This window comes from Pleurodeles waltl, chromosome 6 (genome assembly GCF_031143425.1).
Source record: "Pleurodeles waltl isolate 20211129_DDA chromosome 6, aPleWal1.hap1.20221129, whole genome shotgun sequence".
Lineage (NCBI taxonomy): Eukaryota > Metazoa > Chordata > Amphibia > Caudata > Salamandridae > Pleurodeles > Pleurodeles waltl.
In genome coordinates, this window is record NC_090445.1 from 331,961,860 (window position 1) to 331,975,188 (window position 13,329).

Sequence of the window (13,329 nt, forward strand, 5' to 3'; positions counted from 1 at the left end):
TCAGTGACATTCCATGCTCCGACCTTTAAGGGTCACTGTATAATCATAATTCAAAGTCCAGGAGCTTTTATATTTTCAGGTTCCCTGTTTTGCTTTAATAATCTTTCCATTTCTTGGATTATTGCAGATTTTTGATGTGAACCTGAAGTCAATGTTCTTGATGGCGAAGCTGTCGGTTCCTCACATGCAGAAGCGAGGGTGAGGCAAGCTTACATTGTTTGTGTTGATAAATGTATAGAACTTAATTCTTCTTAGATTTGTGAGAGGAAATAGAGCAGATAAATAGAGCAGTTACCTACATGAGGGCAGAAAGAGTACATAGCGGTTCTTGACTTTATGATTTCTCGGAACCCCCACTGAATCACTTTTGAAGGCCAGTGACCCAGCCTAATCAATTTCTGTGATTTGAACCTCAAATAAAACACACAAAACTAAAGAAACAAAAATACATAAAACGCCCACAAAATTCTGTAATATACTCTTTAGTTCACCAAGAACAAATTATAGAAAAATAGGATTTTAATTGGAAATGTGAAGCTTTTCAGAATTTGGTTTTATTTCTTAAGAACAAAGCTATATCCTGGACTCTAGCATATCACTAGTCTTTTTTGTCAGTACATATTAGTGTTACAAATAAAGTCATCAATCGCCCATCCAACTGTTTGCTGTGCTGGTGCTGTCTCACGAATCAAACTAACTATACCAATTTAAAAATTAGCCTTCAATTTCAGATTCCTTAACATTGACAGTGCATTTTAACATTTTTAATCTTACGTTTTTATGTGTTTATGCTTTATTAATCAGCTAATAATTCGTTTTTCTAAACATTCAAGGAGTCTGCAGACCACATGTTAAGAAGCGTTGGTAAAACATAGCTTAATGATACACAATACATGCATGTGTCCATGCAAATTACAATACATTTACAGGTGTGGATATGACTACATATTGGAAAGAATGTAAGCTATACTAGTTGAAACATACATGGTTACAGTTACCTTGAGAGCCCCATTAGGCTTAGGGCTCAAGAAGCTGTTCTACGAGTTTGTGCCTGAACATCACTACTGAGGTGGAACTGCAGATCCCGAAAGGAAGATCTTTACAGCGAAAGTGGCTGCAAATCTTCTGCACCAATGCTTGTTCCTGGATTTTTGCATGAAAATAATATTTTCATATGTGAAGTGTGGAGGGCGAGGTGGTTGATGTCTTATTTTTTTAATCTCAGCTTGGATTTATTTGGGAGAAAATCCTCCAGAGCACTTGTAGATATAGGAAGAAAATATAGAAAAATAATTATTTCCTTACTGAGAGCCAGTGGAGGTTCTTTAGTTGGGCTTCCACGGGTTGGTCCTTCTCACATTCAGATAAAAAGCTGCAGGCCACAGTTTGGGCTTTTTCTTGTATTTTTCTAGGATGCTGGAAGACTGTCTATAAGGTACTGTGATAATCAATTATGGCATTAACCAGGTTATCTATAATCGAAGGGGGGGATTTGGGATTTATATTTGGAAGTGTTTTTGAGTAGTTTTAGTTGTGAAAATGTGGCTTTTAAAATATGGTCCAAACTGAGGAGGAAGTCAGCATCCCAGTTGAATTTTAGGTTTCTTGTTTTAGACTTCTAGTCAAACAAACAGAGGCATGCAGAATGGGGTGAGGTGGGTGGGTGTACGTTCATTTTCTTGACAAGATTTGCTTCAGAAGATAATGGGTGCCTTGGATAACTTTTGAGCTATTCAGTTTGCAGTTATAGTATCCCTTCCAGGTTTCTTTTCTATATCTTGAAGGCTACTGGATATGGCCACAAAATATGTGGGCCTATTATGGACTTTGGTGTAGTGAGCACTGGCATGGAACAGGAGTTGGTGAGTTTCTGTGAGGGACTTAATGCTGAATAGTAAGGTAAAGGAGATAGTCCTCTGGGACCCTATAATTGATTAAGGGAGTGGAGATTTCCAAATATTGCTTTTTGTCTACGATTGGACAGAAAGGATTTGAACCAGAAGACAGCTTCCTCCGAGGCAGACTCAACAAAAATGTAGTCTCTGTAGAAAGATTATTATGATCTACGATGTTGAATGCGGATGTTGTTGAATGTGGATGGAGCATCAGAATGTTTAGTGCAGTATGTTCTGCTATTTCTAGGATGTTGTGCCAAGCTGTGAGTAATGCACTTCCTGTTCATTGTCTAGGTTGGAAGCTAGATTGGTGGGAATTCAGCAGTGAATTCTTTCGTAAGTGGGCTTAATTCTGGGCAGCAACCACCTTTTCCAATATTGCGAGGACTAAGTGGAATCCAATAATGGGCCATTAGTGCTGGGGGTTATCAAGGTCAGCAGAAGCGTTCTTAAAGAGAAGCAGTACCAGGAGTGGCCCCAGTGGGGGCTTCTCCAGTTCTTTAAAAGCTGTTACCGAATTCAGCAATCAGTGAAGTCAGTGTTTCATCTTGTATGTCAGTGATTCCTTGCTGTGCCTTAGTGACTGTAGTAACATTGGACTTTCTGGGAGTCTGAGGGATTGAATGTGAAGCCCTTATCAAGTTGTATGAATGGAGTGATAGACGTAGATGTAGAAAGGCATATTAGAGGGGGGCAGTCTACTGCAATTCATTGTACCCTTCGTCTATGAGAAAGTAAACCCGTCTGTTTCATAAGTCCTATTTATTGGCGCATAGTGCATTGAGGTCAGATTAATTTTTAACATACTCTAAATACTTCTCTTGAGCATGTAGCATGTGTTACTCTATCACAAAAGGACTTCTTCGCTACTTATGTGCCTTTTTTAGTGTGTAGTACCAACGTGTTTGAGGAAAGCACCAAATGTGGGATTGAGGCATTTGTGTCATGCGATTTCTTCGTTCCAGCATTCTCTTTGAGAGCTGTCAGAGTATCTTTAACCAGAGGTTTAGGGAAAATAGGAGCACATATATCCACTCTTTGGCATGTTGGTATTTGGGACTGCTTACAGAAGATACTGTGGTTGGCAGCCTTGGTGAAGTTGGAGAAATTATTCACTAATGCTGATATAAACATGGCACAGCCATTTTCTTTTCCGAGTGGAGGAGGATGAGAATGGTGAAGTTTCTCTTATTCTCATGTTTGCAAGGGAGAGCAGTGGAGGAGCAATGGTAAATTTGAGGACTAATCTGACCAGAAGACTGAGATTAGTGTTAAATTGTTGACTTAAATGCCATGTTGAATGATGGTGTCTAGGCAATGGTCTTTGATACATGAGTGGCTTGTGATCATGGTGTTCATGTTCAAGGAGTTAACCTGCAGCCAGATGTGGAAGTCACAAGCTATGGGGACTTGATTTGATGTGAGAAAGAGTTGTCAGTTGAGGGCTGAGAAATGTTTCATGAAATACTCTGAGGAGCCAGGTGGTCAATTGCAGGAGAGAATATTGTATTTAGTGTTGGGATTGGTTGTGGTACTGAGTCAAATGAATTTGAAGGAACTGCTGATGAGAAGGTAAATCTGCAGTGCAGATATTATTTGTGTACATTAAGGCTTCACCTTATCTGCTGGACGCAGATCTGTTCTTGTGACCTAGTGTGTAGTTATGTTGGACAAGGTGCTAGGAGCAGGGGGTAGAGGTGTCTTTAAATCTTTGCGCAGTTATGATTAGGGTGTCTAGGTTATTCTCCTTGATAAGCTCACATATATCATGGGTGTGCTTGAGAAGTTTCCTGGTATATTATTAGGCAGCAATATAGTGCCTGGTCTTCATGGGTATTACTGGTTTGCAGCATATGCAAGTTGCATTGGACTGAATATTGAGGATACTGAGGGTAGTCGAGAGTTCCTTCATTCTGTAGAGCTGACTGCATTTCAGTTTTGCAGGATGCTCAGGACCTGGAGACTTCTATGTTCGAGGTGCTACACTGACACTCTGTTCAGCAAGAGAATTTGGTTGAAGGTTGAATGTTTAAGTTAACAGCCCTCTCTTTCACAGGCTGAAATCGGCAAAGCAGGGTGGATACATCTGAAGCAGAGAGCAAGGGAGGATTCAGCGAATGACAATTGATAAATTAATAAAACACTATCAACAAATTAATGAAAGCTTTTCAGTGAGACACTGATTTGTTTGAAGATGTAGCATCTATAAAATGAGGACGATGTGGGCAAAGTATGATTACTAGCCCAAAATCCAGTGCACATTCAAGTGAAGATCAGTGACATATTACAGAAAGCTAGGGTTAGGGGTGTAAAAGAGGCCTCTGCAGCACCCACGGTGTGGGGTTGGGGGGCAGGCATACAAGAAGGGAGATCCCTCAGCCCTTACTGATGTGAGTGTGGGGCGCCCCTTGACCAAATCTTGCAGGGGGCCCCCTCACGCTTTGTTACACCACTGGTTAGTATCCATGGAGTGATGTCTGGCCTTTGAATAATGAGCAAAGCAGTCAAGGAAAAAGGTGGGATGCAAAGCGGCTGGCAGTCTCTTGACAGACATGGCTGGTGGGCTTGTCCCTGGGCAGGTAACAAGCATCCTGGGACCGGTTTCAGGGTATCACCCTTCATCAGACAGGATAGCTTGAATCCAGTGACATAGTGAGGTTGGGACCCACGTCGGGGCATACCCGGAGCACTTGGGGCAACAAAAGCAAACAAACCCAAAGGGAGGACCTAGCCTGGTAATTCGGGCTTAACTGTTCCCTTGTGGAGCAGGGTCAAGACTGACATATGGCTGGGTCCAAACTGGAATGGCATGACAAGCTAAAATGGTTTTGATGGATTAAACCCATATATGTGACTGGGGGTGAATATTTGATTGGTTCCACATCCCGTCCATCATTTGTGTTTGTATCTTAAATATGGCGCACACATGGTGGCGTTAGGAGGGCGCTAAGGGGCGCAAGAAAAGTGGTGCTGCATTGGATGCAGCAATACTTTTCTTAAATCCGCCCTTTGTGTGTTGCTGGTGAAGGGGCTGCTCAATGGGATAAAATGTTTTTTCCTGTGGAATTTGTAATCTGGGCTGTTATTTCCCAAAGGTCAGTTGTGCAGCGTGTGTTATTCCGCATTTCAGAAATTACATTGTGAAAAAATCTCAAATGATGACATTCCCAGTAGTGCACCTGTGGAAACCTGAGACTGACATGACTTTCGAAGAGTACTTCTAGCCATGTCTCTGATTTGCTAAAAACTAGCAAAATGGATTAAACCCAGATCTGTGACTGATGGTGAATGTTTGATTTGTTCTGCATTCCGTCTATCATCTGTTCTTTTTGCATTTGTCTCCATAAGTGGGAAGGGTATGCCCAGATGTGGGTCTCGTGCTCGGTAAGCCACCAGATTCAAGCTAGCCTGGCTGAAGAGGGGTGATACCCCGAAATCTGTCCCAGGATGCTTGTTTCTGGTCCAGGGAGGACCTGGCCTGGCAGTTTGGGCTGGACTGTTCCAATGTGGAACAGGGTCAAGACTGATTTGTAAATGGCAGGGTTCAAACTGGAATGGCATGGCGAGCAAAATATTGATGGATTAAACCCAGATCTGTGACTGGGGGTGAATGCTTGATTTGTTCTGCATTCTGTCCATCATCTGTTCTTTTTGTATTTAAGATATGGCACACCATGCTGAAATTCGTTATTCCTCCAAGCACATTGAGGCCCATTATAAATAATGGTGGGCCTCCTTTTAACGCCTGCTCTGTCCAGGCATCAAAAATGCTGCAAAGAAATCTTCTAGATTTCTTTGCACATTTGTTCTGCCCCCTCTAACAAGGAAACGCCCCTTTGTACACATTATGCCTGGCGCAGCCAAATGTGGCGTCGGGGGTTACAAAGTGGCACAATGAATGTAAATCTGCGATTTTTGAAGCCTAACGCCACATTAGCGTAAAAAAAATGACGCTAATGTGGCGCTAGAGCTTCATAAATCTGGACCAGAGTTTGAGGGAGTTCCATTCCTCTTTCCTTCCTGGAAGGAGATTTACTCCAGCTCATGGTTGGAATTAATCCTCAACCATGTCCATGGTGGAAAAAAATCAGTAAGGATTATGTGACGTTTGACCAGTGGTCGGAGTGGGCGGGATTGGAGGAGCTCGAATACTTTAATGATTTATGAAACACCGTTCCCCTACTTTTTGTTTAATGCCTCAGCTGAAGTGTCATTCAGTGAGTTTCCAAATCTGAAGCAGGGTAGACAGCTAAAGAAGCCTTCTTGCCGCGGGTGCCTGCTTTCCTGAAAGAAATGCAAATGTGCACTACCTTTTAATCTGCAAATGTAAAGGATACTTTGGATCCATTGCTGGATTTAATTGACCTAATCACTTGAAGTTTTCTGATGGCAAAGATTTATTCTTTTTGAATGGTAGTGCAAAGAGTTAACAACTGGGCTGTGAAGTGTGTGCTTTTATCTGTAATTGTATTTAGATCATGCTTACTACACCTTGAAGTGTTATGTACACTCTGGGTATTACTAAAATACCCATTTTGGCAGCACCATTTTATCATAAGCATTTTGCACATTTTGTAGCAATCTATCTTATACTGTTTGTAATGCAAGTTTAAAATAACGAATTACATATTCACAGTGCTTTCTGTCACAAGCTGTCACCTCGTAGCACTAAAAATACACGTCACGTTTCTCCACTGCACCAACCAAGACTTCCCTCTGTGGCTCTCCTGTTACACACAGACCTCTGCAATGCATTAGCTAATAGAGGTTTCACAATGTACTGTACATAATGCATTTCCCAATGACTAACAACTTTTTTAATGTATTTTTCATTTAAGTTGCACGATGAAAGACTAAAAAAAATATAGAATATTTTATTTTTTTAGCCACACCTTTTACCCAGTCCCCACGCTCACTAACCCCACCCCACTGCATGCAGCATCACAGTTCCCATACTTTTTGTAATGCAACTTTCAAGTTTGTGGGAGTTCACAAACTTTTTGCCAGCTTCCCGCCAACTGCATGGTGTTTTACTACTCTACAATTGTGTGCAATTTTGGCATATAATTATGCAGGCATAAATGTATTTACAAGTTTTGGGTTTCCTTTTCTGAATACCTGACAGATGTAAATGGAGCCATGTTTGATTGTTTATGTAGGTTCATGGCAGAAAATGACTGCATCATGGGCATTCTCTTTATAACTCCCTTCTAACATTTATAAATTGGTTTGATAGAGAACGCGAACAGGGGTGATGAGGGATGTGGTTAGTTGCAATTGTCAGTTAGCACATGGCAGTTTCCATTATGCTCCAGGAGTGGGAGAATTGCTGGAAGCGGCACAAGATCTCCATCCTGACCTCAGTTCAGCAGGACTTCACTGCCTCAGAGATAGGTAGAGGGCAGAACATCACCAGAAGCAGTGAGTGCTTACAAAGAGACAAGCTGTCCCCAGTTTCTTTGCGAGACGGGGCACAGTGTGAGAATGACCTGGGACGAGGCCAGAATTAAACGTTTGCTTATAAATCTTTGTTGAGCTTCTCACACTCCTTAATGAACCTGTATCATTTTCTTGTTGCAGGGGAGGGTCGATTGTATTTACCTCATCCTTAGTTTGCTTCAATCCACTGTTGGTAAGTAATTTTTCGTTAATCTGTAGCCTGTCTCATCTGTGGAAGCAACACATGCCAAACCAACTTCAGGTTCTACGCTCAACACCACCTCAGGATCGCCGCACTACCATGTGAGAGGCCATAAAACAAAAAACCTTTAGATAGCTTTAGATTTACCGCTGCAGTAGTTGCTTTTTTCCAGGTGTGTGTTTGTATGTCTTAGGAACTGGTCCTGTGTTCAGCATGGCTGCAGGACAGTATCTTTCTGGCAAGCTCTCCAAAGTTGCCCCACTTAGCGTGCCCAGGAGTGAGGATTTCAGTCCTTCTCTAGCTGACAAGCAGTGTCCACAGTATTCAAAGACTAAGGGCCTGATTTAACGTTTGGCGAAGGGTAACCCCTCCCTGATGATCAAGTGTTCCTCGGAAGCTCCTTGCCCTTGCTGTATGCACTTTTGTTTAAACACAGTAAACAAAGTTGGTGTAAAACGGCTGCAGTTTATTCACAAATCAAGTATCATAGACAACAGATCCATGTTCACAACAAATTTCATGCATAGCTGATATTGTTTAACACTAGGTTTTGTTTTAGTGCTTTGCCATGACAGCACCCCCTGACAGCACGTTGAGCGATAGCCTCCCTTTCTTGTGGGCATCTAGCCCCTATGCGGCTCCTCTGCTCCACCTTGCTGCCGAGATTTGTGCTGGCATCCCTTGTGCCTGGGCCGCGCTGCAAGTGCCATATGCGCCCTGTGCTGACCCTTTTTACTGACCACCCACCTGCTCCCTAGTGCCCCTGCCGTAAGTTTTCCCAAGAACACAAACTTGGGTGGCTCCTCCTGCCCCTTCCGTAAGGCATCACAAGGACACAAACTTGAGTGGCTCCTCTTTGTTAGGCTAATGTGCTTGTCCTAGCTGTCCTTCTTTGTGCTCTCTGCCCCTGCCCGCCTGGAGAAACTGCGGCTCTGACACCCGCATAATAGGTGTGGGTGGGTGGGACAATCTTCCTGGGGACACGGCACCTTGATCCATGTGCTGCCTGCCCCTTTAACCTTGCCCTAAACAAAGGCCCTCCTTACGATTGGGCTATTTAAATTCTGCCGACCAATTACAGCACCCGCTTTTGCTGGATTGCGGGCCTTCCCACACCTGATTGCCCACCCTCGAGAGGCGTTAAATATGGGCCCCTAACAGGTACAACCATGCCTCCCCAGCCTGTGGCTCTACTCCATCACAAATGTGATGTTTATCCCATCCACCATATTACAATGTCCGTAGGACGTAATGAAATCGTAAAACGATATCTGTCACATTTGTGATGGAGGAACGCCATCCACCAAACTCTAAATCAGACCCTAAGTCTGGAGAGGCTGGTTCCGGCTGCATGAGCCTGGTAGCCCGGTGCCTGCATGCTGTGGCTGGTCAGTAAAACCTAATATGTGCCAGGAAGAGTTGTAAAGCAGGGCTCACTCTGGAGCCATATTCCCACAAGGACACCCCCGCTTGGAATGCACCTTCCTGAAAAATAGGACCAGACCGTTTGAGTTAGGTGGACCAATATTAGAATGGGTTCGACCACTGGTGAGCAGTTGCCCTCAGTTGTTCATACTCTCTTGCTCTCTCTCTGGACACAGAGAGGAAGAGGATCCAGGTGGAACCCAGATCCACTGAATTCTAGCGAAAGAGTCATTGGGTAGTGTAAGGACATCCAGCAACCCAGGTGGTTGAAATAGAGCATGAGCGGGAACACGCTCCTTGTTTAGAGGTTCTGCCTGGACAAGACATTGCATGCATCTAGGTACAAAGTGAAGGTTTCATCCGCTAGTTCACTCCCTCATAAATATGAAAGTTAACTCCTGTTCTCGATTGGCAGAGCCTAGGTATGAGACACACGGCATTAGATTGCATTAGATCACATCACTGATGAGCTAATCATGTGAGGCCCCTGATCTGGCAGAACTCTCTGTCTACCAGATAATTAGCAATTTTTCCTCCTCTTCTGTTGAAAGGCAGGAAAGGTCATTCCTACATGGAGTACTGCCACCCAAGCACGATGTCCCAACTGCAAGAAGGTAGCCTTATGAACAGAACATCTTAGAAGAGCAACTCTGCTTTGATGATAAAACATAATGATTATCAGCAAGAACATGAACAGGTTGACCTTCCATTCTACCACTCTACCAGAAAGAGCTGCTGCAGAGGGTGAGACCCTTGCCACAAAATGCCACAAGCCTATCCATCTGTAACAAACCCTCTGAGGACTACTGTGACCACCACAAGAATAGTGATTTGCTCAGATGTGAGCAACAGCAAGTGCCAGCAAGCGTGCTGGTGGGCGAGCATGATGCTAGAGTTCTCAGCCACAGTCAGACAGAACAGACACTTAGGAAGTGCTTAGGCTACCAACAGTAGAGGAAGTGGTCCCAGCAAGACTTCATTCCAGCAGGCCTTGCTTCTCCTGAGCAGACTAGAAAAGGAGTGCAGGAGGATGCTAATGGAGTTCAAGGGATATATAATTTCTTGGGCCCAGAAATGTGTTTTCCACAGTAATGCAATTCTGGGAAGAATAGGTGTGGATGCATCAAAAAATTGATTGACTGCTGACAACTATGGTATATGAAGTGGCCCACACTACAACCTCAAATTACACTGTTAATGTACTCACCCACTCCAGACTCTTTACATTACCCAGAACTTGCTTTTCTCCATTTAAGCACCATGAGCAGCATCCCTATTCAGATCTATTCGGACCCCATTCGAACTTTCTGCCCCCTGAAATGCTAGGAGACTGCCCCAGACTTCTAGTTCAAAATTACCCTGAAATGCCACCTGCTCTGTTGAGTCAAATATTAGTTGGTGCACTTTCCATATAGTATGTATTATTGCATCGCTTTTGTTTTCTCCCTCTTGTTATTTATGTTTTCTCGGCACCACAAAACAGTTCCTTTGGTCAGAACCTACAGTACCACTCTGGTTTATGTCATTCATCCTAACAAATAGCTATGTACCACCAATGACATAATGTAATACATTGCTGGTAGAAATGTGATGCCACATATTGCTTGTAAAACGACAAATTCACATTTTTAGATTCCTCTCTTGCATTTATGAATAGTTGAGATTTCAGCATTCGTTTTAGTAAATCACGTATTATTATGAATGTGGACCTCGGGTATACTATAGTCTCCAATTTTTAAAGGTAAGGGGCGTCATATTAGTAAGTTCTACTGTTTTTCCTCACTAGGGGTTTCTTTTTTACTCCTATACCAACAGGTCCGGTCTCTTCAAGTAAAAGACAACTTTTTTCTAGATCAGTTTCATTGGTTTTGATGTTGCCACAAGGTTAGGTAATAAACCTATTCAACCCATGATTAAGATTTAACATGTGAAATGCTTAGCCTTTGCTTCCTATGGATCTGATATCTGGAGATATACAAATCACTGGTGGTTGGTGACATAAAAAAAGGTTGGGCGATACATACATTAAAAGATTACATTAAAACATACAATAAAATAAACAACTAATAAAGAAAAAATAAATGTTTCACTTTACCCTGTAGTACGTCCTCAATGTGCTCCAGTACCTGGCTCCAGACTCCTCCAAGTTCGAGGTGACATCCCCCAGCCAACTACCTTATCCAATCCAGACACTGCTCTCATGCTGTTAACAATGTTAATCAGAATGAGTGAAGCATCTACATTGGCTGGAGCAGGCTGCCTTAGCGTTCCAAAAGGGACTTGAGGCTTATGCCTGCTCTTCAACTCAGCTTTCTAAGGCAACTGGGTTGGAGAGATTTGAATTGCGCATGTCTGGCTGGCCATAGTAAGATTGCTGGCCAAACCTACCTGCATACCTAAAAGTGAAGTGGCCACTCCTCATTGCTGCCTATCAGCAGCAGTGACACACCATCTTACTACAGCCAGCCCGACATGCACAATTCAAAACTCTCCAACCCAGCTGTCCTTTCTTAGATGTTTATTTTAATGTATGTTTTAAAGTAATTTTTTTAATGTATGCATGTTTTAATGTATGTAGTGCCCCACAGTTTTTTTATGTCACCAACCACCACTGCCCTTCATGCTTCACCCCCCTCCTTTTCCTGTCTCAAAAGTGAATATTTCCCCAATGCTTACTTTTTCAGACCATCGGTCCCTACACTGTCAGTAAGACTGCCCTGTTTGGCCTGACCAAAGTGCTGGCACCGACCTTGGCACCCATGAACATCAGAGTGAACTGCCTGGCCACAGGACTCACGCGCACCAAGTTTGGCAGTGTGGTGAGTTTGTGGGCATAAAAGTGGTGGATGGAAATTGAATCTGTGAGAATGGGGCATTGTTGGGGAAAGAGAAGGCTTTTCATGCCAGGCAGAAGAGAAGTGCTGGCGCTAACCTTGACTCCCACATCCATGCGGTGGGTGTGTGGAGAGTAACTGGACAATGGAGTGGTGGGTGGGACGTAAAGGATCAGTTACGGTGGGGCATTGTTAGGGAGAGAGAGGACACAGTAGATGGCTTACCAGTTGGCGAGGATCTTAGGAAATGTAATAAAGACGTTTTTGCAGGTCTGAGTATAGAAGTTTTTTTGCAAATGGGGTTTGAGTTGATTGGGGGACTATAGGGATAGCCCTTAGAATCTTCTTACTGTCCTGCGTCTAATAAGTGCTGTCAAAAATAGATTGTCTCTTTTTGGTTGGGGAACTCCAGCCCCATTATGTTTAGTCAAAAGCATCTTGTCACACAGGGCAGAGATTTGCAGAGTGATGAGAGGCACTTGTTGGATGACCATCAGAATCCAAAGGATTTTGCTAGCACAGGTGATGTCTGGACAGATAGAGAGACACGTGCTTTGTGCTTCCTGATGAATGGAAGTACTGGGGCGGGGCTTGATCCCACTGACATTACTATTGAAAAAGTAAGACAGACACTTTTTATCGGTTTGCACATGATGAGGCGAGGAGGATGTAGTGTGTAGTGGATAAGTTTCTGAAATTACAGATGTACAGCCCTAAGAAAACACGAAATACTATACACGAAGTACAGAGTATATAGGCATAAACAAAAACAAAAAAAAATTACAAATATATACGGAATTACAGTTGTATTATAATTACACCTATTATACATGTTCAACAAATTCAAACTATGAAGTTATAATACATCAGTAGCGGAGAACAAGTAGAGGGGAGGGAGTGAAGACAGAAGCAGTCCAGCATCCGGGAGCCACGGCGGGGGTGGGGGGAGGAGCGATGAGAGTTTGCTGTCAGCTGTCAACAATTGGCGTATAAACGTGGTGAGCGCTGGCAGCTTTTAGGGAGGCAGCATGGGCAGAAGAAGGAGAGGGGGAAGATGGACAGATGTTCAGCAGATATCTAGCGGTTAAGCCACGAGCATCCAAGGGAAACACTGGGGGGTGGGGGGGGGGAGAGGGTGTCATGAAGAAGCAGGCACGGACTGGGAAAGATTAATAAGGAGTGAAATATAGGCCAGAGGTATTTTCCAGAATTGTTCATTTCTAGCTGTTCTTACGGCTCCATGCTGGCTTTGCAGGTGCTCTGTACTTATATGAAAGATGAAAGGATGATGTACGGAGTGCTGAACAATGCAAACACACCCCCCCAGTCACCGATCTGGGTTTAATCCATCGTTCTTTTGCTCACCATGCCACCCCAGTTTGGACCCAGCCATGTGCAAATCAGCCTTGACCCTGTGCCTCATGGGAGTAGTCCAGCCTGAACTGCCAAGCCAAGTCCTCACTGGACAAGAAATGATAAATTTCAGGGTTTCACCCTTCATCAGCCAGGCTAGCTTGAATCCAGGGGCACAGTG

The 13,329-nt window shown here is 43.5% G+C and overlaps 1 long non-coding RNA gene across 1 annotated transcript; it reads left to right on the plus strand.

The window, feature by feature from the left end:
- The first annotated feature begins 125 nt into the window (after positions 1–125).
- LOC138301923 (uncharacterized) lies at positions 126–11,774 on the plus strand. The gene is made up of 3 exons (XR_011205167.1): positions 126–198; positions 7,476–7,527; positions 11,646–11,774. It is a non-coding gene; the product is annotated as an uncharacterized lncRNA (long non-coding RNA).
- The last annotated feature ends 1,555 nt before the right edge of the window (positions 11,775–13,329 follow it).